Raw genomic sequence first — 25,383 nt, forward strand, 5'->3', positions numbered from 1 at the left:
AGTTCTTTGAATTTCTAGTCATGATCTTGCTTTGTTTATTAACTATGCCTCTCTTCTGGTCCTGTATTCCTTTCATCCATGTTGATTCTTCCAGTTGTGGACTTTCATTCCAGACATGAGCTTATTTACTCAATTTTTGGAATTTTTATACATTTTGTGTGTTTATTTGTCATAGTTCTGGTGACACCATTTTGTAATTAGTTTTTATTGTATGGTTGTCACTGCTTTTTATATATCTGTGCAACGATATGTCAATATTATTTATAGTTGCTATGCTCCTTGCCAGTCTTGCATTGTGGAGATCACGCTCAGCCTGCATAAGAGAGCAGTGCCAGCAGCATGCATCTGAGTATTGGATACTAAAACAACGTAGCAATAAGTTTTGTTTGACCGGCCATTTGGCTTAGTGTCTCTGATTTATATTTTTTAATTAATTTTAATTAGAAGCAGATAACATTCCATACAATCAAGTCAAACTTAACAAAACAAAACGGAACCCTCACCGAAGAGAAAGAGAGGAGAGCCAACGACCAAAGCTAATCTTCAAAAGCAGCAAGAAAAGAAGAGTATCCTTTTCCCAAAATGGAGGCTTATTCTAAAATGTTATTGATTAGATCCTGCCATCTTTTTAAAAAAGTTTTGAACAGATCCTTTAAATGAGAATCTGATTTTTTCACATTTCAAATAGTATAGAATATCAGTTACCCCCTGATTTGAAAGTGGTGGGGTGGGATTCTTCCAGTTGATTGAAATAAGCGTACATGCTAATAATGAGGTAAAGGCAATTACAGTTTGTTTTTACTTCCCCACTTTAGGGCTGTCTCGGAGTACACCAAACAAAGCGAGTGATTGTGACACCAAGGCTGTCTGAAAAGTATGCAAAGATTTTTGTCCAAATTGTTGTTAATTTGGTCCACTCCCAGAACATGTCGCCCAGTGAGGCTGGAACTTGATTGCAATGTTCCAAGGTTGAATCTTGCAGTGGAAACATTTTGGATAATTTTAAACGAGATAGATGTGCTCGATAAAAGATTTTAAGTTGAATGATTGAATGCTTTGCAAGTATAAAGCTAGAGTCTATTCTGTGCATGGTTTTCTTCCACTCCTTTTCCAAAATATTAAGTGACAGATCCTTTCCCCAATGTACCCTGGGATCTTTGAAAGGAAGGGACTTTAACATGTTTTTTTATAAATTGTAGAGATGCTATCTGAGCCTTCAAGACTGATCAATATTTCTTCTGGAATAGAACAAGGTGGGAGGTGAGGGAAACTGGACAGGTTCTGTAGTGTCTCATCTCTGATTTATTGATCCATTCTCTGCCATTCCTAACCAACAAAAACTCATACAAGATGTGGTCAGACCAAGTGAGGATGGACATGGTCATAACTTGTATAACAGCTTGTCTTTCTATGACACAAAGCTGAAACATATCCTGAGGCACAGAACTGAAAGAAACCACTCTAGAAGCCCAGTGTCAAGAGAGGCTCATTTTATCTTTTTTTCCCCAAATATTTCAGTCTCCGCACTCTGACATGTCTAAATTAGCACGGTATAAATTAATGTGAAGGATCTGTGATGACCAGGAATCCCATTCACCATTGTCTAAATATAATGTGTAGATTAACACCACCCCATACAGTAACTGAATATGTCAACTTGTAATGAATGAATGGAAAAATTGATGTTTGGAGTGCACTGGCTATTCTAACCTCTTTAGAACGTGAGATATGGCAAAAAGCTCTATCTTGTGTCTGGATCTGAAGATGGGGGAAGAAGACTTTAATTTCTATTTGCAAAATGTTGTTTGACTACTTCATTCATTTCATCATACTATGGTCCATATGTTTAAAATTTTTTAATTTTGTTTTCCTTATTTTATAGTGATGGCAGTTGATTACTATCTGGCTTATTGATCCTTTAAATTATTGTATAATAATACAGTCCCATGTTATGGGCATTTTATCAATAAAATCATGATGACTTTTAACATAAACACATATTAGTCACGCTGAATGCCCATTTTTTATAACTTCGATCTGCTTTGGATATAAGAATTACCAGAAGTCATGAGAACCTTCATTGGATAACTACAGTGCATAGTATATTAAAACCAGGGTAAATGCAAACATGAATTAGGAATGTAATCTCTTGATGCCTTTTTTAAATTTAGAGCAAAGCCATTTTACTATAAACAGAAAAGTAAGGCTCAGCAAGTAATAGCAGCTCAAATTAGTCCTTTCTTACTCATGCAGCAGAGTAAAACAAAAATGTTACAAAAGGAATAAAAATACAATGGCATGTTAATATCTGTAATGATGATCTGTGGTCTCGCAAAAAGTCCCTTCCACAATGAAATAAGTAAGAAATTAAAGTGAAAATGAATGATGCATTACAGCCTGCCACAAATGGAAACAAAGATCAAGGAAGCATATGTTGGCTGTGAGTTGGGTGGTTTTGGTTATATTTACTAGACAGTAGTTGAAGAAGTCTGACAACCACACCTTTGGAATTGGACATTTGGCCAGTTAAGTTGACAACAAGGACTCCAAGCACTCATCTTGTTCAACAAGGACTACTTGACCAATAGAGATAATAATAATCTGACTGCTTATGGATATGAAGGAATTATTACAACACTATATGTATTAATGATTTAGTCCTTTAAATCATTTTACTTCTTTCCTATATGCTGAGCCAACAGGGAAGTACCCACATGATGCTGAAGCTAGGAAGCCACCCTCAGCATTATTTAAGAAGAAGTATCCCGTGCAATGGCTGTTTGACAGTGAGGTTGTTCTCCTATTCTTTGGTTTTGTGTTTAGGATGTTCTTATTGGATTCCATGTTTTTGGACTTCTGGTACTCCGTATTTTTTTTTATTGATTCTGTACTGGATTGGATTACTATCAAGTCAGCCTTTTAAGCAACGCTTCTTGTCACTTTTTTCTTGACTGTATATTCTCCATTGTATACTTTTGGAATCTGTAATACATATTTACATGTTAAAGTAATTTTGTTTTATTTGAGTGAGCCACAGATTATTTACGGTTTTCCTCTCTCACTTTGAGGATATTTTTGATTTTAAAGCCATTTCTCCACTATCGGGCCTATGCAGGCCATAATCCTGCATCTTCTGTTTCAGGCTAGGCTGTTTGGAATGGCAAGGTCTACAGTTTTGGTTCTGAATTGTGGTGGAATGCAGATTTCATTTTTTTTGTTTTGAACCCCTGAAACATTTTTTTTAATTTGTGAGCAGACAGATCACAACAAAAATTAGCAAGTGATAGCAAATCACTCTCAAATAAGAAAGGTAGTATTCAGCTGGTCATTTATGAGATTAAGAAATCTGGGAATTTTATTACAGGCTTGTCTTTAAATTCACATCCTAATGTAAGGTGTTACATTTCCATACTCTTCTTCTTTTGATTTTATTTTGAAAATTTATTTATAGAAATGTGTTTGTTAAATTCTTTTCTTTAGCATTTAATTATGTTTGGTAAAATGTTTTCTTTTTTTTTCGTTTATCAGGTATTTTGTAATTTTCTTTGGTTCTGTTATTTATGTCTTTGTTACTTGCTATCTTTCTTATCTTTTACATACAGAACCTATGGGGTGGGGCCCTCTGACACTGCAGCTGTGGAACTACCCTAAGTCCTATATAAGGCCTGATTTATCTCAATATCTCCGCTAAGGCATTAGTTAGCTCCCCTACTAATTTCATTTCACTCTGCACATACTACTTGAACTACTACTATTACAATGGAGTCAAAATTTCACTGGACCCTGTACATGTGACAATAATGATTCTGTAAACCCTGTTGTTGATTGGTTCATTTTGGATTCCTGTTTTTGTAATCTCTAACTTTTTGACTTTTCTCTCATTATTAGTTTTTATCATTGTATCTCTGACTTGGGTTTGTTCAATTTTAGTTTGCAAAGTCATTAGAGAAAATGTCTGGTTAAACTCATTTATCCTTACTGCAATCAAATTGCATTTGAACAATTGTCCTCGACTAGGTCTTGTAAGTTATCATGGACAAAGACGTAAGCCAAATATAAACTAGTAATAGCATTTAAGATAATTATCAGATTGCTACCAAAATTCATTTTGGCTGTGTGCTGATGTATTCAAACAGACTTTTGACACTCGTTCTTTCCTCAGTTATTTATTCACTCCAGTCCTCTGTTTTGGTGAATTTTCCTAGAGTCATTGTTCTTATGTTTATCTGACTTTGCTATTTTCTTTGACTTTTTTCTCTAACATTTTTGCTGTTGAGTAGTTTAGACATTTGATAGTACAGTATCTTCACCTGCTCCTAGTGTTTACTTTGCTGATCAATGATCTACTCTCATTTTTGCTTGAGTCATCTTACCCTCCATTGTAAGCCTTGCAGGTCTGAATCTGTCCTTCTAATACTTTAACTCTAGCCACTAGAACTTATCAAGTATGACTGAATCTTTCAAGATGATGAAGAGAGAATGATTATGAGTGATGATCAGGAACTGAAGATTTATCACTGTGCATGTTGCAATATGACATTATTATTATTATTATTTTACTTTTAACATTAAAAAAATGTGATTGTACAGGTTGGTTGTAGCTGCATTACCCCCTTAGAACTCGGGGCCATCAATAGCCATTAACTGACATGAGCGAGGGTAGTGAGGACAAACAGGCAAGAGTACGGTGTAAAAGGTGCTTAGTGCTTTTATTATTCCAATGCTCCAAAATAAAGTGCAGTGTGGTCCTCCTTCTGGAATAAATTAAGTCAATAAATAATCCTTTTTGTAAATTTATTTCCAAAACCAAAATATCAGAGTTGCATTTTACTAATCAAACATGTTATAATGACATACCAGATATACCATTTACTTCAAAGTACAATAAAAGCAAATTAAAAATACAAAAAAAAAAAAAAACAGTGTTCATGGTGAAGTTTAAAAATCAATAAATATCTCTAAAAAATAAAAAATCTATCTGTTGTGGCCAATAGGGGCACACCAGCTCCCCAAACCCGACACAGACTGACTCCAGGCACAAGTCTTTGCAACACACATTTTATTTACAAAGTGGAAATGCTTTTCTTTTATTCCACCTACAGCACAGTACCATAAACAGCACATGGCACTTTCTTTTCTTTTCCTTTGCTTTCCTTTCCTTTCCTTACCTTTCTTTTCTTCTCTCGTGAAGTGAGGTGGCTCCCTTTATGCTGCACCTAGGAGCACTTCAGGTGGCTCATCAGCGTTATCTGGAAGTATTCCCAGATGTGACATAAACCCAAAGTAGGGCTCTGCAGCTCCCCCTGGGGGCCCCCATGGAACCCAATAGGACTGCAGTGAACTCCGACTCCCTTCGTGCCCTGTGGGAATCCGTGGAGCCACAGCAACCTGGGGGCTGCCCTCTAGCACTCCAGGGGAGACAGTGTCCTGTACACTTCTGCTCCCTTAGTCCTTCCCGTGTATTGGCCTCCTGGCTGGGAAAGGACAACGGCTGTCCATCATACTATCTATCTATATGTTGTGATGGACGACCGGCTACAGACTCCGGTCGCCACCCCCAGGCCGCCAGGAGGAGCCCTGCGGACAGCATGATGGTGCCCCGAGTTCCAGCAGGGCCTCATGGACTATGTAGTTTATATACACAGCCCTGCTGGATACCTTGGTGACCACCGGGAGTTGCTGTAGGGGGGCCAGCGGGCTCTTATGTGCCCTATAACCCGGGAGTGCGTCATCATCACATGACAGGAAGGAACGACGTGCTCCCGGGCTGAAGAAAGGACTGTTTACCCTGACCCAGAGGGAATAAGGACTTGTGGGTTTGACCAGGAACCACTTCCGGGTCAGGGGATATAAAAGGACTGTGGGAAAGCCCAGACACTGCGCTGAGCTGGGAGGTAGGATGGCGAAGTGTCTGGGTGAGGAGGATTGGTTTATTGAGAAAGAGTTTATTGTAGATTATGAGTGTGGAGTGGAGGGTGCTTTGTGCACAGTATCATTATTTAATAAATAATAATTGGACTTTTATCCAGTGTCTGGAGTGGTACCTGAGGGTTCAAGAGGTGGCTCCACGCCTCTACTGTGACAATGTGTAACCTCATGCTCCTTTTATTCTATTGCAGGTGTGGATGCTTGTGCCATGATTATGCCCCACAGAGTGTCAATAGCTAAGTTTCCATCCAGTTTTTTGCGACGTTTTGTTATCGACAAACAGAATATACGTAAAAAAAATGTGCGAAATTTGCTGTCTCCAGCCTGTTTCCATCCAACTGGCTTTTTATCGATAAAATGGTGTGCGTGATGACGTCATCCCCCCCCAAAACGAACTGTCGCATAAGTTTTGTTGTATCGCGAAAAAAATCTGCCCTTGAGCCGTTTCCATACATAATTTTGTGTATGTCGCAAATTATCTACCTTTTGTTTTCCACGTTACACCCCCTCCACTAAACAAAGAAACAAAGAAATGGAGAGATTATTCAGACAGTTTTTTTAAATTTGCCAGCTTACTGTTATTTCAGTTTCACAAATAATTGGAATTGTACATAATATCCGAAGACGACAGCAGAATGAAGCAGTTGCTTGTCTGGTAAGCCCTAGAGCTCGAAGAAAATACCCCAGTGCGACGAAACCCACGGGTATGGGAGAGACGACGGAATAAGACCTTCTAGGAGGAGGTGGTGGAGAGACACTTCACAGAAAATCTCTGGCTGCAACATTTTAGAATGACACGGCCGACGTTTGAGATGTTGTGTGAATTCATCAGTCCTGATGTTGCGCCCATCACAGGTTGCCACCGACCACCGGTTCCAACCCAAAAGCGGATTGCCATCGCCCTTTACAAGCTGGCAACCTACGCCAAGTATAGAGTAGTTGGAGAAACTTTCGGGGTTAGTAAAACTACCGTCCATCGATGTGTATATGCTGTGTGCACCGCTATTAAAGAAAAATTAATGCGGCGTTATGTCAGACTTCCGACTGTAGCGGAGGCCAATGAAATTGCATACCGCAATTCCTTGGTGCATCTTGTGCCACAGATTTATGGTGCGCTGGATGGCACGCATGTGCCTATTCTTCCACCGACGGAAGGCTACCGCGATTATATTAATCGCAAAGGGTGGCCATCTATTGTTCTCCAGGCCCTTGTTGATGACAGGTGCATGATACGAGACATTTGCGTTGGCACTCCTGGAAGTGCCCATGATGCAGCTGTGTTTGCAGCATCGGATCTGTACAGGTGAGCCTACCTTTCAACATCCCTTCTCAGTGCGATAGCAACTGAATTAGTACTATAACCTGCTTCCCTTAAGGTTTTTAATTAAAACTGAAATTTGAATTAATACAAAATAACGACGTTTAATCAAAAAAAAAAACTCTCTTCATCAGACCATGCGAACAGCTCCGTCATTCTCGTTTTGATTGCACATGATATGTGACACATTTATTTGCGTTAAAGCCCTTTTTTTTCCGACAAAAAGTGTTTCCAATGTAGTTTTTGCGACATCTGAAGTATCGATATGGAATTTATGCGCTAAAGTTAAACGGAAAAATATTATGTCGACATGTACAACATTTTATCGATAATTAGCATTTCCATCAGCTATATCGGAAAAAAAATTTGAAGCGCTAAATATTTTTTCGCAAAAACTCCTTGGATGGAAACCTGGCTAATGACAAAACTGGCTGCATTGGTCACATCTGCACAAGCATATGAATTAGCCAGTTTCCCCAGGAACCCCTGAGAATGACAGCACTATTTTTTTTTATTTTAAAAACACACCCTGCCACAGACTCCTATGTGCTTCATCACAGAACATTTCAGAAAAACTGAGAGAACTAATAAAACATTGGACTAAAAACAATGGCACTGTACAGAGTACAAAATTGAACAATGAACCTTACAGGCTACATACTGAGACAAATACCTTCTCACGGGATTGTAGGTCTCAAAAGTTCCTTAAGTGCACCATGTGCACAGGTTTAAACTCACAGATTAGACTTTATGGCATCCACAGTTTTGGAAAATTAAAGGAATCATGCAAGTTAACCGAATTTTTTTATTATCACTTTACTAATACAGGATGTTAATAATTTATAGGCTGCCCTATTCCAGGTAATTAGAATGAGCCTGAAGATAATGAGAGATAATTACCAACGTCTGCCAGAACACACTACTGAAGTATGAAGGTCTTTTTGCACTGTTTTAACGACTGCAGGAACCTGAAACCTTTGATAAACAAGTCATTTTTCTTTTTCATTGCCTTTGTACATCTGCGCATATTTGCACATAAAGGTTTGGGGCACCCTCAGGCAAACGGCGTGTATTATAAGATAAAATAATAAACACAAATTTAATGTGCAATGAGAGAAACATCATTCCAGATACGAATCTATCATTATACTGGAGAAAGAAGGCAATGGTGCTGGTTATGAAAGCAGTGAGGCATAAGGGGTGGGTCCAGGAGCCCCATAACCGGAAGTGATGTTATCTGCCCTGGATTTGTTGGTTTCCAGAGCTGCAGGAGGAAGGAGATGAGAAGCGTTATAAGGCAGCGTCATCTCGTGTTTCAGGGTGGAATTACAAGTCAAGGAGCCCTGAAATATTCTCTCAGGCACACATTTGTGGCAGTATATATAATATATTTTTATATTATATTTATTTACTTACTTGTACATATAGATAAAGAATTATAAATTTATTTACTTACCTTGTTAGCACTTTGTGACTTTTTAACACTAGAATTACCAAAGCCTACGAAAAAACTCGTAAATCCAGCCCACCTTAAATCACTTCACACCTCTCCATCAGCGTCTTTTGTCCTGTAAATGTGCCAATAAAGACAAGCAGCCTGCTATTCCATCCCCCCACCGCTGCAGAACATGCACAAAGTTCTCCCAGCTCATGCCTTGATTATCTGGGAGTGAAGTGCTGGAGTTTTAGAGTGGAAATAATAGATCGTTATTTGGGACAAATGCATTTCATGTGTGTTCCGTTTCTACAATAATCTGTGTAAACGCTTTATTAAAACAGAAACATTTTTCACATTTTAGCAGTAAATGACAAAATGTTGGCATAAACTATATAATGTGTGAATCCTGAAGTCCAAAGATCAAATAAACACTTTCACAAAAGGTTAAAGGACGATACAACAGCTTCCTGTAATGCATGTGTTCCAAATAACGATCTATTATTTCCACTCTAAAACTCCAGCACTTCACTCCTAGATAATCAAGGCATGAGCTGGGAGAACTTTGTGCACGTTCTGCGGCTGTGGGGCTGCTTGCTGCTTGTCTTGGTGGGGGAATGGAATAGCAGGCTGCTTGCTACTTGTCTTTATCGGCACATTTACAGGACAAAAGACGCTGACAGAGAGGTGCGAAGGGATTTAAGGTGGGCCGGATTTACAAGTTTTTTCGTAGGCTTTGGTAATTCTAGTGTTAAAGTATTTTCTCTTTTTTTCTTTACTCATCCTCAGTCATTTATTACAATCAAATGTACCAAGAGTGATGTATTGATACATTTATAATAATAATAATAGTAATAATACATGTTATTTATATAACACCTTTCCCATTCTTAAGGCACTTATCTAAAATGATGTCAGGGAGGCCAAATGTATCAAAGATAATGCATCTATGACAAATAAAACATAGTGGAGCATAGGCAGTTCCTGGAATAGACAGTATAGGCAAATAGTTAGACCAGCAAATGATCCTGAGTGTACGAATGCCCACATCCCCTCTAAAGTGCACCACTTCTTCCTTATCTGCATGACTGAATCCAACTAGCACGTGTGTTTACTGCTGCCAGCAGGTGCCTCTTTCAATGTTTTTGCACGAGTATGGTCCATACTCACTAGCTATTAGGTGGGGAAGGTGTAAGAGAAATAGTTAGCCAATATGAGACAGGGGATGATTAGGGGGTCATAATGGCAACACCATGGTGGTAAATTTAGCCAGGACATTGGAAAATACCCTACGCTTCTTGAAAGATGCCCAGGAATCCTTTATGACCACAGAGAATTAGGACCTTGGTTTTATATCTCATCTGAAGGATGGTGCCATTTTTATAGTAAAGTGTCCCTGTCACTGCACTGGGGCATTGGGATCCACACACAGACAACATGGTAAGCACCCCCTGATGGCCTCGTCAACACTTCTTCCAGCAGCAACCTAAGCTATCCTGGTTGGTCTGCCATTGAAGTACTGGCCAGGTTCAGATACACTTAGCCTCAAGTGGATTACTTGGTCAGAAGTGCAGGTGGTATGGCTCCTGTCATTACATTAAAATATTCAGCCCACCAATGCTAGACAATCCTCTTTATCCAATTTATCAAAAATGTCATCAAGCTGAGTTTTGAAGGCCTCTAAAAATCTATTCTCTAAAACACTACTTGCTAATTCGTTCCAAGTGTCTATGGGTCTCTGCGTGAAGAAAGGTTTTGTAACAAAAAGAAGCTGAACCTTTTTTTAAAATAATGTCAGCAGGCTGCAGTATAACGTTTAAGCCATGAAACTAGCAACAGCAGCAAGACCAGAGCTTGTCTAAACTCATGCTCTTTAAGATCACCATGACACAAGATGGCCACAGGGGTCTTGATGTCACTAGCATTGCTCATGTGATTGCAGGACAAATATTGAACGATGAAGCCATTGATGACTTTACATCACAGGAGCCAAGGATGTCACATTTTAGACAAGCTTTGGTGTTGTAAGCAACGGCACTGTGTGTTATTTATTTATTTATTCATTTACTTATTCACTTATTCACTTACTACTTTGCCCCCTGCTCGCTTCACTAATGAGTCATTTTTATCTTTATTGATTTCATTATTTAATCTGGTGACCTTTGTTCCTGCTATTATTTTCTTATTTTGCATTGAGAAGAGTGCAATAGTGTGAAATCTACATTTATACGCAATTAAGAATTGGTTTTGCCAAAGATTTAAATGCTTAACTCTGTTTTGACTTTTTTTTTCAATTGACTTTTTTACAATGGCAGTTGTTTTTTTACATGTATCAAAATACTGACAATTAACAATCAGTAGATTAGACAGAGGTGCAAATGACTTGAATACAAAATGGCAGCAGCAGTTATCCACTCGTACATGTACTAAGTTATTAGCAAAGTAACCAAATATTAAACAGAAAGATGAAAAGAATTAATTAATCTCAGTTTAACACACATACATTCTTGTTTCTTCCTGTAGTCATTTAGCAAAACCAGTTTAGAATTTTTGGAGTAACTCAATGAAAAGATAGTGTTATAGTACAGCCAGAATTTATTTTTGTCTTGTATATGTTTTTTATTTCTGTTGTTTTTGTTTATTAATCATTCATTCTTTCCTGCTGTTTTAAAATGTATTATTATTTACTATCTTTGTACAATGAGGTGCTTTATTATATATATTGTACTTTAGAAGAAAACCAGGACCCCTCCTAGGCTAAACAGACCACTGCCTCCTTGTGGATTTGAGAGATCAGACTGCTTATTGTAGGCAGGCTGGGAAGGCCTAGTCAGGGTTGTGGAGCCTTTAGAAGACATCACACGCTTGTTGTTTTAGCAGTGCACTTGAATCACAACAGATAGAAAAGAAGAAATGATAATTTTCTTAATTAATGGAGGTGTCCAATTAAAAGATGTAATTGGTTGGGATGAAAACTCACAGCCATGGCTGGAGGGAGGGTGCAGGACTGAAGTTAAAAACCCCTGGCCTAGGGCACCAAAAAACCTAGGACTGCCACAGCAAGAGAGGGGTGGACAAAGGGAGAACACAAAGTATACATAAAACACTGCTGAAAATCTTTGCCTGCTAATGCAGGGTTTTTAATTTCTACTTACCTTGGCAATGATACCACTTTAAACTTTTACTTTTAAACTTTTGAATGATACAACATTATAAACAGAACAAAGGTAAATGAACAACAATTAATCACAAAGAGCACTGGGGCAAAAAGAGAATCAATTAGAGAGACAGACAGCAACATGAAGCATTTTAGAAAATTGAATGTTTCTAAATTTTGTTGAATTCAATAAAGGCAGATATATTGTGTTTTTGTTTCTAAATATTTTAATTATATAAAACATTATTTTAATATAATGCAGTCAAAGACGGAGCCCAAATAGGCTAAAATAGCTTTTACAGGCATTAGATTCCAACTTGAGTGATATAAAAATTGCATCATTGAGCCCACAAGCTGCTCTCTCTTTGGGGAGCTGAAGAATGAAATCCTGTTCTGTTTATGAGCTTAACACTGAATCAGTCACCTCTGCAGAGCAAAGAGCTCACAAATGTTCTTAGGCACGAAAGTTACTCTCCATAAAGCCTTGGAGCTGGATGCCCTGAAATAGCTATAAAATCCATTCTGTCAAGCCAAGCTCTATGACTATTGACTAAGTCCAGTCATCAAAGACTGAGAAGCAGCATCACAGCACACCATGAACCAAGGGTCATGCATCAAAACCAAGAGTGCACTCCAATGCAACAAAACTCCACTTGAGCAACAACAGCGACCACTCCACCCAACATTGGGCATCATCCTTAAACACTTGGTACTGTAGAACTGTTTATCTGCACTAAGATAAATTGCCAATAAACAGCCAGCCTCTCTAAGTCATACATTTGTCTATCTTATATGTCTTCCATCCCGTCTTCTATGCCAACATATGTGCAGCTATCATATTTTCTATAATCCTTGTATTTATCAAACATTGTATTATTCTGTTTCTTAAAAAGAGCGTGCTTCAGTTACCTAAGTCTAATAGCTGGAGTCCTCCTCCTACAACAGAAAGGGTAAGGTAAATAAAATGGGAACCTTACCAGATTATTTCATTAATTACTGACATTTCCAAAGGCAAAAGTGATAATTAATTATCCAAGTTAAAACTTCCATCCTTTTCCTATATACTCTACAGGAGGAAACCACTGCTGAGAAGACACCCAAGGCTGGAGTTGAAAATGAGAACAGTTTTATTAAATTAGTTTATTTGAAGTATGGCAGACCATTGCAGTGGTTATCAGCAATAGTAGTGTCACATGTAAAGAAGCAGAGTGAAATTCTTACATGTGTGTCCAATAAACATGCAACATGTGTCCGTGTTCAATTTCTACTTCACACTTATAAAATCCATTGTTCAAACCTGGACTGGTCATTGTCTGTGTGGTGTTTCCATGTCTCTTTCAAAGTTGGCATGGGTTTATCTTCCGGATATTACAGTTTTCTTCCTACATCAAAATGGTATGCATGTAAATCAGTCAAAGTAAGTTTCAGTACCCTGTGATGGATTGGCACCTTATCCAGAGATGAACCCTACCTTACTGCCCCTTTCAACATACAGTAGTTTCACATGATTCCTGACTGGATTAAGTGCTTTTGGCAATGGATAGATGAAATGAACTGTTAATGTTAGTGATTAGTGATCTCAAGAGCAGTGTTTAGTCAAAGCTAAATTTATTCTTCTTAGACACCGTACTAAATGGCAAAGTGGTCTTTCAAACTATCCATTTATCTTCTTAGACAGGTGAGGTAATCTGGATCAGACAAAAAATAGTCCACAAACAGGAAGCCCCGTCACATGGGGTGGTGGTTTGAATTGAAGATAGGACTCTTGACCAATGAATGAGGGGGAGAGGCGGGGTTGAGGACTACTTTAATCTTCTGGAGTTATTTATTTAACAGTATTTTAGCACAAAAAACATGTATTTTTCACATTTTAAGCATATGACCAGATGACTTGTGAATCCGTAACTTGTGGATTATACAAAACGTGAGATTTTCTCATCGATGTTTTTGATATTGTTTGCTATTTTCCAGCACTGGTCACCATTGGATTTCATTCTATCAGAATTTTTATGTCCCTCCTCCACAATAACATGAGGATTAAAATTTTCTTTCAACCAGCACTACAAACTACATAGGGTAAGTAACATATAAAAAAAATAATTCTTGGGTTGAGTATTCCTGTAATTGTTCACTGTGCAAAATGCTTATACTTATTTACAAATAAAAAGCAGTAACAAAAATGTTAAGTGGCCCCAAAGGACAAAACTTACAAATGTACAAGAAAAAAGAAAAATATGAGAGTCAGAAATTAACAATAACATTTAGTTAGATAAAACTAACATCATAGAGTGGATGTATGAAATTAGTCATAAATAAAAACTAAAATGAATTCCACAATGGAAATTTTATCTTTGTGACCATAATCGAGGATGGGAAACTTAAAAGCTTCAATTGTTTTGCCAAAAGATTCTCACACAATGTCCACAGAACTGCCATTGTGTGGGGAAATACATACCGTGTTTCCCCGAAAATAAGACCTACTACAAAAATAAGCCCTAGCATGATTTTCAGGCTGCTCTGTAATATAAGCCCTACCCAAAAATAAGCCCTAGTAAAGATGGTCAGCTGAAAAGTAAGGCAACTAAGGCCAGGTTTATACTTCACGCAATGTGACGCGCATGCCTGAAACATCCATTAAATTCCGAGGACATGTTGCCATAATATCTCTGAAAAGAATGATTAATGATTACATCCATTAATTCGGGGATGCGCCCATTCCAGCAGCATCAGCGCAAGACAGAAACAAAATCCCTGGACGAGGTATCAGCTCATCGCAAGCTGAACACAAGCACACACATACACTGGCGTCATTGTAGCTTCACCAAATCCCCAAACCTTCATGTCTTTGGATGGAAAGCTGAGCACACTGTGGAAACCCACGAGGAAAACATGCAAACTCCAGGCAGGCATCACAAGGGACGTGACTCCCTGTGAGACAGCAGCACTACCGCTCAGCCACCATGTCACCCCATATGTGTAACTATTAGCAATATTCATTATTTAAACAAAGTTAACGATTTATCTGTAAATGTAATATATTGTACATATTTTAATGCATTTCATCATGAAAGTGATATCAAGTATAAATTTAAGAATTCTAAATGTGCAGAGAGCTGGGATATTATAAATTTAATGTGTTCTTTGTGGCCGATCTATTGCTGTTTGCTGTTGCTGTCATGTCAGGAGGAAGCCCCAGAAGCGCATTGCGATTTAACAACTGAGTCGGTTTTAAGATGACGTTTATGACGGTCTACTTTAATGACAAAGTAAACTACGGGATTAAAGATGACATTTCGAGTTTAAAGCCGAAAATTTCCACTTTAATCACAAAACAAACATTTTCATTATGTTCTTATTTTTTTTTCTCTGTGGCTCAAATACGCCGTCATACATTCTGATGGTATTGTGAAGGTGCAAAAAAAAAAAAAAAAGACGGCACAGAAGATGGCATGTGAGACTTTTGAAATATATCACGTTATTACTTTGGGGAATATGCAACACTTGAATATCAAAGCAACATGAATACATTTGTATGTCGGCATTTTGATTCACCACATCGAACCATTCATCAAACATCGAAGCACGCATATCGATCCTGAAGGATCCTAAAAGCGGCTGGAGTAGCAAGAAATTCAGGCTGGAATTCAGGGTTTGAATGTGGAGAGTTATGACGATATTCCAGAAGAAGATGACATGACTGTATTTGGATAAATGTATATTGTTGTACATGAATAAATATAAGATATCCCCTGAAAATGGAACAAAAATTAATATAAGACCCGGTCTTATTTTCAGGGAAACATGGTAGTCAGGACAAGTCCCATGGCTTGTCTATGAGTAAACTGGATCAGCTGTAACTCTTCATCTGTGTTGAACAAGGCACTTAAAAAAAACAAACTTCTATTTACATTTTAAATTCTTAAAAAAAGTCTGTTACAAAGTGCATTTACTTTTCTTCAGTGAAAATAAATAACATAATTCCGGTGTCATAAAGTTTGGTGATCAGTTTTCTAAATGAATGAGAAAACAAACTATATTACACACACTATCATGGTATGAACAATCCAGAAGATTCATACATCCAGTCCATAAAGCTTTTCCATGGTACCCTGTGCCTTAAAACATTCTACTTTAACACCCCATCCTATTGCAGTATAACCAAAAATGAACTACTGACTTATCAGAACAGGCAACTCCTTTACCAGAACCTTCCAGTCTTTTCACTCAAAGGAAAAATGGACCCTCAACCCTGAGTAAATTCACCTTTTTGAGGTTGTCCCATAGACATAGAATTACTAGACACCGCATGACCAGCAGCATCGTACATCAAGTTTTCGTCTCAATAATTAATAACAATACATTTTATTTAATAGGCGCCCTGTATATACAGTATGTCTATGGGTTGTTCAACTAATCACCTGACGCGAGCTGAAGCCGCATGTACTTTCTGTCACGCGCACCCGCCTGCCATTGAAACATTGCGTGCCATTACACGCGCGAGCCCGCAGTACGCAGAACAACAACAACAACAACATTTATTTATATAGCACATTTTCATACAAAAAGTAGCTCAAAGTGCTTTACATAATGAAGAAAAGAAGAATAAAAGACAAATAAGAAATTAAAATAAGACAACCTTAGTTAACATAAAAAGGAGTAAGGTCCGATGGCCAGGGTGGACAGAAAAAACAAAAAAAAACTCCAGAAGGCTGGAGAAAAAAATAAAATCTGTAGGGGTTCCAGGCCACGAGACCGCCCAGTCCCCTTTGGGCATTCTACCTAACATAAATGAAATAGTCCTCTTTGTAGTTAGGGTTCTCACGGAGTCACTTGATGCTGATGGTTATACAGACTTCTGGCTTTTAATCCATCCATCATTGTTGGAACATCATGGTGCTTTGGGTAGATGGTGGTGGCACAAGCCACCACCAATAGGACACCGGAAAAGGAAACAGAAGAGAGAGTAGGGGTTAGTACAAATTTTGAATGAAGGAGAATGCGGAGTGAGCCAAACCGCAACTGCTACACTTTTTTGCAAAAGAGTCTGAATTATGGAACCTGCTTCTCTCCAGTTAATGTGTTCAACAATGGAAGCAGGACTGCGTAAAGAGATAGGAGGCACCCATACCCGTTTATCCAGTCTGTGGCCTCCCCACCCCGAAATGAATACCGACGCAAGCTACCGATCTATTGCTCAGAATGACAGACCTGCCAGAAACAGACTGCGCGCAGTAAGCCACAAGTGGAGCCAAAGTGTTTACACCTTAGTATTACCCTCTTGAAAACGGAGCACTTCGGGCACACCAAGGTAAATATGGTGAGGTGTTTCATCACACAATGGCCCCAGAATCCAACACTTTTGTAACGCCCTTCTACAAAATACCACAAGAAACCTACACGTTTTTTCCCCAGGCCAACGATACACATGTAGACAGTATTTATAGTACTTTCTCAGACTTATTTAATTTAATTAAGGGTTGTCAAGTCTGCAGGCAATCCTTTCAAAACTGGGCACAAGGCAGGAAACAACTCTGACTGGGACACCATTCTACTGCAGGGCATAGCCAAATTCACTTTTAATGCAACTGGCTTTTAATTACTAATTAACCTAACCTGCACATTTTTGGGGAACCGAGAAAAAAAAAAAAAAAACAAAGAACCAGAAAATAACTTTTAAGACACAGAACAGCCAGGCACCAGATTCAAAGCCAAGACACCGGACCTATGAGGTCGCAGTGCTAACCATTGTGCCAAGCTATAGGCACAAAAAAGCTGTTCATAAACATAATGTCTGTGTGGAATCGTAATGGTGGACACATCAGACTGCACTGTCAGGAAATATCTGTAAAGTTAAACTTATTCTTACAGTAAAAAAAAAGAAGTGTTTTTTCCTAGCAGCCTTGCATGATAAGATTGTGAACAGTAAAAATTCTGATAAAAAGGGGAGGGATTTATGGGAACATATTTGGCATTAGTAACTGGAGTAACTTTCCTTTTCAGTAACATGCTCAGTCTCTCAAAGTGGACTTTGCCAGTTGGCCCTGCTGCTGTGCTGTGACTCAGCCTGAGTTTTTCAAGTCCCAAGATAAAAATTTTTTTAGATGCTACTACATGCTGCCAGCTCTGTGCCCTCGTAATCAGAAGATTAGTTGTCATAAATAGGGTGAATAATCTGTAGTGGTGAACACCATTCATGAGAGCAAAGTCAGGAGAAAATAATCAAGATCTTTATCTTTTGCCACATTTGGCCAATGTCTTTTATGTAATAATTTGTAATACAGTTCCTGAGATCCCTCAGCTTTACTGAACTATTTCAGTTTTGCAAAGGTGAATTGGAATATTTTCTTCTTGCTACATCAGTTTGAAGTCCTCATGAATGCACTACTATAGTGAACATTCTAATGGTAAACATGACAATCCGGCATCTTTTTCCTTAATGTTCTGCAGCAGGTCAAGTACAACATCTCCCCCATTACACTTATTACCAACATTAACCATTCCATCCTTTCATGATATTTAGTTATGTTTATTTGAATAATACTTTTGTCCAAAAAAATCTTTCTTCCTTTTGCCATTAAAGTTTCAAAAGTTATTTCAGTACTGAAGATCACAAATGTGATGCATTGCCAGGCAGGAAAGGATGGCACAGGACCAGCAACAACCTAAGAGGATAGAGAACAGAGTTTGGATTTTTCTTCTTCTTGTCCTGCCAGTATAACAGGCGTCTTGCTACATTCATTTAGACAATGTCCTGAAATGATATCTCAGTGGCCAATGATTTGGAAGAGAAGCCCTGGAGAACTATGAGATATCTGAAGACCTCCCCTAGAGTGATGCATGGCAAAGGTAGTATGGCTGTCCACATGGCTACTCCATTTGTGTGCTAAAGAGTGAATGTATGCTTGCACATTATTATGTGCAATCAAATCCAGATACTAAATTATTTGGATTTCAGTAGTAAGACGTTTCCAGTGCTTGCATAATTTTTTTTCCAGTATGAAAGATAACATTGTTCTATTTATATGAAGGAAGAGTGGAAATACTTTAAAGAGTTCAGTACAGCTCAGCATCAGCTTTAATGAAAACAGCATGAGAGCTTCAAAGATGGACTCACTCGGATTTTTTTTGACATATTGTACCCAAACATTTCCATATACAAATCTGCTGACATTGCAGCTTGTTCTCAATAGGAAAGCCTGAGAGAGAGTAAATTGTAAGTTTGCTGAATGTGTTTACTTCCAGACACTTCTTGAAAGAACAGCATTCTTTAAGATTGTCTGAATTTTCCTTTTTGTAACAGTATGACAGATACTGCATACTGTCACAACTACGAAATAACTCACCATAGAATTTTATAATATTTGTGCATGAAAGATTCTCTTGAAAGTAATGCATAGGTCCAAAGCAACCATTCCAGGATCGTAGAATATTAGTTATGTAAGCGTGCAGAAATGAAATTTATTATGTAAAATTATTTACAGAAATGAAATTTATTTAGAGCAGTGCTGTGGTTAGCATTGCTGCCACAACCTCCAGGAATCCAGAGTTGAGATCCTACCCTGGATGGTGCTCTGTGTGGACTTTGCGAGTTCTCCTCATGTTTTCTTGTGTGTGTGTGTGGCTGGGGGTTTCCTTCAAGTATTATACTTGTCCTTCCACATCCCAGTAATGTGTTAGATTATTTGGAGACCCTCAATTCGCCCTGTGTGAATGAGTGTGTGGGCTTGTGTGAGTTTACCATATAATAGACTGGCACTCCATCCACAGTTGGTTTCTGTCTTGCACCCATTGCTGCTCCAACCTTGGGCAATTATATAATTACATTTGGCATGTTTAAAAATGGATGGATATTTGTTTCAAGTGACTAAAACATACCAAATGGAAAGCAGAAATGTTCTTATACTTTAACCACTAGAGTACTAAAAGACCATACATGTGGTACTTCACCTCACCAGAGCATGTTGATGCATATTTAGCCAGAACTAATATACGATACTGTACGTGTGTACTTAGAATAGTTTATGTATTCTAAAAGGATTCCTTACAAATTAAATTGTTTTCCATTTCTTAATCTGTGTAAGGACCTTAAACTAGTCATCAGTAACACGTGCCAAACTAAAGAATTGGGCAGAACGGTGGTGCAGTGGTTAGCATTACAGCCTCAGGGGTCCAGGAACTTTGGCTGAGTTCCCAGCCTGGTGGAATGTACTCATTCTTCCATCAGTCTATTGCTTCCTTCCAAGTCTCTCTAGTTTCATTTCACATCCCAAAAAATGTATGCGTGTTAGGTTAATTGGTAACACTAAGTTGGCTCCATATGAGGAGGTGTGCCCTATGATGGACCAGTTTCCTGTCCAGGTTAGGTTACTGCCTTGTGACTAATGCTGTCAATATAGTTTCTGATTTCCCATAACCTTATAATGAAAAGAGGATGGTCATAAAGTAAAGATCACCTGCTGAAAATAGTTAAAAAGGGTGAGATGCTGTTTCTTGATGCAGAAACACAAAGTCTATGCATCCAGTAGGGAGCGTTAACTTCACAGAATGACCAGATTCAATGCTGGGGAGATGCACTGTGGGAAGGTTATTCTACTTAAAATACTGTCCCAAGCCGCAATGATGACAAAATAACCACAGTAGCAAAATAACAGTCATGACAAAAACAATTTTATACCTACCTTAAATTAAAAAGACATTACGAGTACAGTCCACAATAGGCTCTGCCAGGAGACTATCACTGAATATCAGGCAGGCTGAATGTTCCTGTAACAGTTGGGATGCTCGCTCACTCTAGATCTTTCGTCTGTCTTAAGGCCATGTCACATCTGATGATTTTTCCATTGATTTTCCTAGGTATGACGTTAAACCACATCCAGCCCTGCAAGCAGGTCCTCCAACTTGCAAGGGAAAATTCGGGGGTTTGTGGCAGGATTGGCTCTCCAGTCACTGTAAAAAACCTCACACTGTTCCATTCCATTCAAACTAGTGTGGTCCTGCACTTGAGTCCTAATTTGGGACTGAGGTGGTTTGTCGTGTGGTGGGTGCGGAAACACGCTATAGCAGTGCATGCTCCCAACCTTGCTCTCGCTCTTGCTCTCTCTTTCAGTCATACCCTTCATTTACATAATCTTAGTGAATCAGAGGGATTCAGTGGCTCACTCCCATGAAGTCAGTCATGTAATGTGACATAACCACAGTCTCACTTTAATTAGTCCATGACTCACTCTGATGATTTTTGTCTTTGGTTCAGTCTGTGTATGCATGAGAGACAACAACCAATGCTCATCCAGGAGCACAGTTTATATTATGTAGGATCACGGAATAACAAACACGGGAATTTTGCATCTCACAAACAGAATTAAAGTTCAGCTATCTGATGGCTTATGTTTTACATACCAAGACTGAATAGAAAACAGAAAAAGAGGGCCAAGATTGAGGCTGCTCATCGTACCTGTTGTGGTGGGCGGCCGGAATCCTTACCCGGCCAGGATGCTCAGAGTGTGGGAGGACCAGCGGAGAGAGAGAGAGAGTATTTGTGGGATACTTTCTCCCCCGGGCTAATAGAGGGCAGCCCCCTTGGTTTCCAGTGGGGCGCATGGACCTTTCCAGGGCCTTATTTGGTCACGCTTCCGCCACACACGGAAGTATGGTCGGAAGAAGCTCGTTAGGCACCTGGAGTCTGTCCAGGTGCCCTATAAAAAGGAGCCACCTCACTTCATAAGTTGGCCAGAGTCGGGAGGAGAGGACAAAACCTGAGAGGTGTGGAGGGAGAAGGACTGGCGGCAAGAAGGAACTGAATGGTATGGGTGTGTTGTGTTGACTGGTATTTTGGGCACGTCAAATTGTAAATAAACGTGTAGTGTGGTAAAACCTGTCTCCTGCCTGTCTATGTCCGTGTTAGGGTGGCGGTAAGCCCCCTAGTGGCTCACATTGTTAACCCTTCATATAGCACTGGCTGTGTTAGACAACACATTATTGGCTATCAAAAAAGGGGCAAGCATGACCATGCTGAAAGGTCACCACGCAGTCACTAATATGTGGCAGACCAAGTGATTTTCAGATGTGTAAACTGACATGGTACAACGACGAGATTCATAACAGCAGTGGGCAAATCTGACATATCCAACAACAAGAAGTCACGTAATGCGACATTGGCTTTAGCAGAGGTGTTGTTGGTGCTCCAGCTACTGGCTTGTCCAGTTGCTGTTAGTACATGCAGGAATTTTGAAGAGTGGAAGGTTATGGAGGGCTGTAATTCCAAGTTCTCGGGTTTGAGCAGGTTAACGGTTGTGGTGCACTCACAAGTTGTGAGGTTCTCAAGTGCAAGGATGTGGCAAAACTGGGTTTTTTATATACGTTTAAGCAATTTTCTTTTAGTAATATAAACCGATCTAGCTAGGAGCTTCACACCCCACCTGCTTTTTCTAGGAAATTCTGGAAACAAAGAACTTTCTTAGCTTTGCTCCAGGCAGAGCCCAAGAAGAAATTTTTCATAGGCTGATATAGCACAACAATGAAAGCAAAAATTAACAATGTATAAAAAAAATGAGTATCAAGCAATGTGACATAATCATAATAAGTAGAAAGAGAATACTAGAATAATATTTCATAATTGCATAAGTGCAAAGCTTATCAAATACACAAACTACAGTAATATAATGAATACTCACTGATTGTCACCACTGTCTACAGTTAATATCCTGCCATTGTGCCAAAGCTTTACATTCCTTGAATGCCTCATTGCACTGTTTGTTCTAACAAATCGCTTGAATGGTTTTAGTATGCTAAACCTAAATTATGACTACCATACTTTATTTTTCAAGATTCATACAACATATTTCAATCATTTAGGTGCTCGGGAGTATGCTTTAAAACACACTGGCACTTCATTGCCCAGATGCTCTCAGGAGAGGCTTCAGCCCCCCTTTGACTAATAACTGGATTAATCAATTTTGATAATGGACCAATGGATTTCTATGGAGATGTCAATAACTATGATGTTTTTAAAGCACTGGGCAGCATTAGAAGATCGAATAAAATCTTGGCACCAGCTTACTGACAGCAAAAATAATACTGCAGACAATAAAACCCATCACAGCTCTGCTTGAAATGGATCCCATTTAATTTTGTATGACATCTGCTCTGTGTAACTGCTGAATGGAGGGCTTGCCATGGATTCTTTTGACTTGCAGATGCCACGTCGGTGCGTTCTGTTGCTGAAGAATATTAGACTAGGACTAATTGTGGTGCTCTTGATGCCACTTTTTATTTTAAAGATACCATAAAAACTGTCATGCAGTGAGCTGATAACAATGGTGAAGTTTGTGTACTGATGTGTGTACCCATACAATGCCATCCTCGCACACTAGGGTGTTGTTTGTTACTATATAATGTGAAGATAATCCCACCCAAATCACCTGCAGCTTCTACATATATGCATGTATATACTGTATGTTGTGCCTTCTGGAAGGGTATCTCAGGTCCCCAAGACCCAGACACAACTGCATCTGACACAGTCTTGGGTTCAAATAAGTCTTTTATGTTTCTTTTCCTTTCTTTTAACAGGCCTATATTTACCACAATATAATTGAATTGAATGCAATCTGCTGCCTTCTGTTTTCTCTTCTCTTGCTTCCCTTCCTTCACCTTCACTCCAGATGAGCTTCGTCTCACTCCACTCCTTACTGTAACTCACTTGGCCGAGGAGACTGGGCTTCTTCTAAAATAGGACCCAGGGATACTTCTGTTACATTACCTGTATACATTGGAAGCACTTCTGGGTCAGACAGATTAGGGCAGGGAAGTTGTCCCCCAAGAACTCCCTCCAGCAGCCCCAGAGTCTCTGACAGGTCTGTACTTTATAACTTCATGCAGCCCTGCAGGAAACTGAATTGGAGTAGCACCAGAGGCATGCCGATACCCAGCATACTGGGCAGTGATATTTCAGCTCTGATATTAATTGTAGTTTTAGTTTTTATTTTATAAAATTAATTTTTATTTTTATTTTGTTCTAGTTTTCAGTGGAGTCAACACTTTTTATTTTATTTAGTTCTGTGTTTATAATTTTAGTTTTTATTTTATTTAGTTCTGGCTTTTTTACTATATATAATATTAGTACAATTTTAGTTTTTTTTTCTGTTCCAAGACCACAAATGCTGGCCTACACATTTCAATGCAAGTTATGTTTCAGTCAACAAAATACACTCAGAGTTCATAAAGCCGTTAAACACAGCTTGACTATCAATGAGCAAACATATTATGTGGCCTAATGAGTACAGTCAGCAAGATCAAATGTTTCAACCCAAGAAACCAGTCTGTGCAGGCACGTTGCTGATAAGCTTTAAACAAGCACGCATTTCGAGAGATTTGTTCATGTTGCAATGATGTCCGTTGAGCAGATAGCCACACAGTGAAAATATTCACTTGACGAGCGCCTGTAATGCAGGTGCACAGACGAGGTCCTCAGTGCTGTATGTTGACGATTTCTGCTGCCAGTATTGTAACAGTGACGTGCGGTGACATTCATGGCTGGTAAGGCACTGATTCCTTCAGAGTCAGATTTACAAACATATGAACCCAAAAGGGTAGCTTATTCACTATTCAATTGACAGCATACACATAGACTACTGGTTATGTTTCATATCTCATCAGAATTCTTTAAACACAGATAGGTAAAGTACATACAGTATTAGCTAAGAAGAAACATTACATTTATAGCGGCAAGAGAGAGCGGAGAGAGCGCATTTGCTCCGCACCCTTCATGTGTTCTAAATTTGCCTTTGCAATTTCTCAATTTATACTCATTCAATACAAATGAAAGTATAGAGTGGTGTACAAAAAATACGGATTTCAATTTTGACCTTATTTGAAATATTTAGTTGTTTTTAAAAGCTTTTAAATCTGATGCTTTAATCAATTTTAATACATACTGCTCAACAAAAGGATATTTTATTTAAGGTCAAAATTTAGTTTTTAAATATTGGATTTTTTTACTTAGTCTGATCCCATTTTTATAAAATTGAAAACCGCTTATGGTCTTACCTTTATTTGTAAATGAAGTCCATGTGCCTATCCTTCTCCATGAAAATCTTCGTCACTTTCTTGTAAAAGTTCTCTTTATTTTCCTTTAGTTTAAAAACTCGTAATCTTCCATTTTTGGCAGTCAGTCGGAACAAAAAACAAAAATAAACGGACTGCTGCAGTGCACTTCACTTTCTGATATCACTAACTTATTGGCGCCTTGAGCCTCTGAGTAGAAGAACAGCAGCAACAAGCACATGTTGGGCTCACAACCTTGAACCTTTTCACTGCGGTAAGACTAGATATGTCACACACATTTATTAAGGATATTAGTCAGACTGTGGAACGTCAGGGTGTATGATAAATGTGTCTGCAAACATTAGATTGGCAACATACAGAGAGACAACAACAGGCACGCGCCAATTGCATGCATCAGCCCAGTGTGTGAGGGATAGTGCAGTCCGAGGCTCGGCTCGGCACGTCACTGCCGCACCTCGCATTTCTCCCCTGTATTTGAACAGGAAA

This window comes from Erpetoichthys calabaricus, chromosome 10, assembly GCF_900747795.2.
Source record: "Erpetoichthys calabaricus chromosome 10, fErpCal1.3, whole genome shotgun sequence".
NCBI classification, from domain to species: domain Eukaryota; kingdom Metazoa; phylum Chordata; class Cladistia; order Polypteriformes; family Polypteridae; genus Erpetoichthys; species Erpetoichthys calabaricus.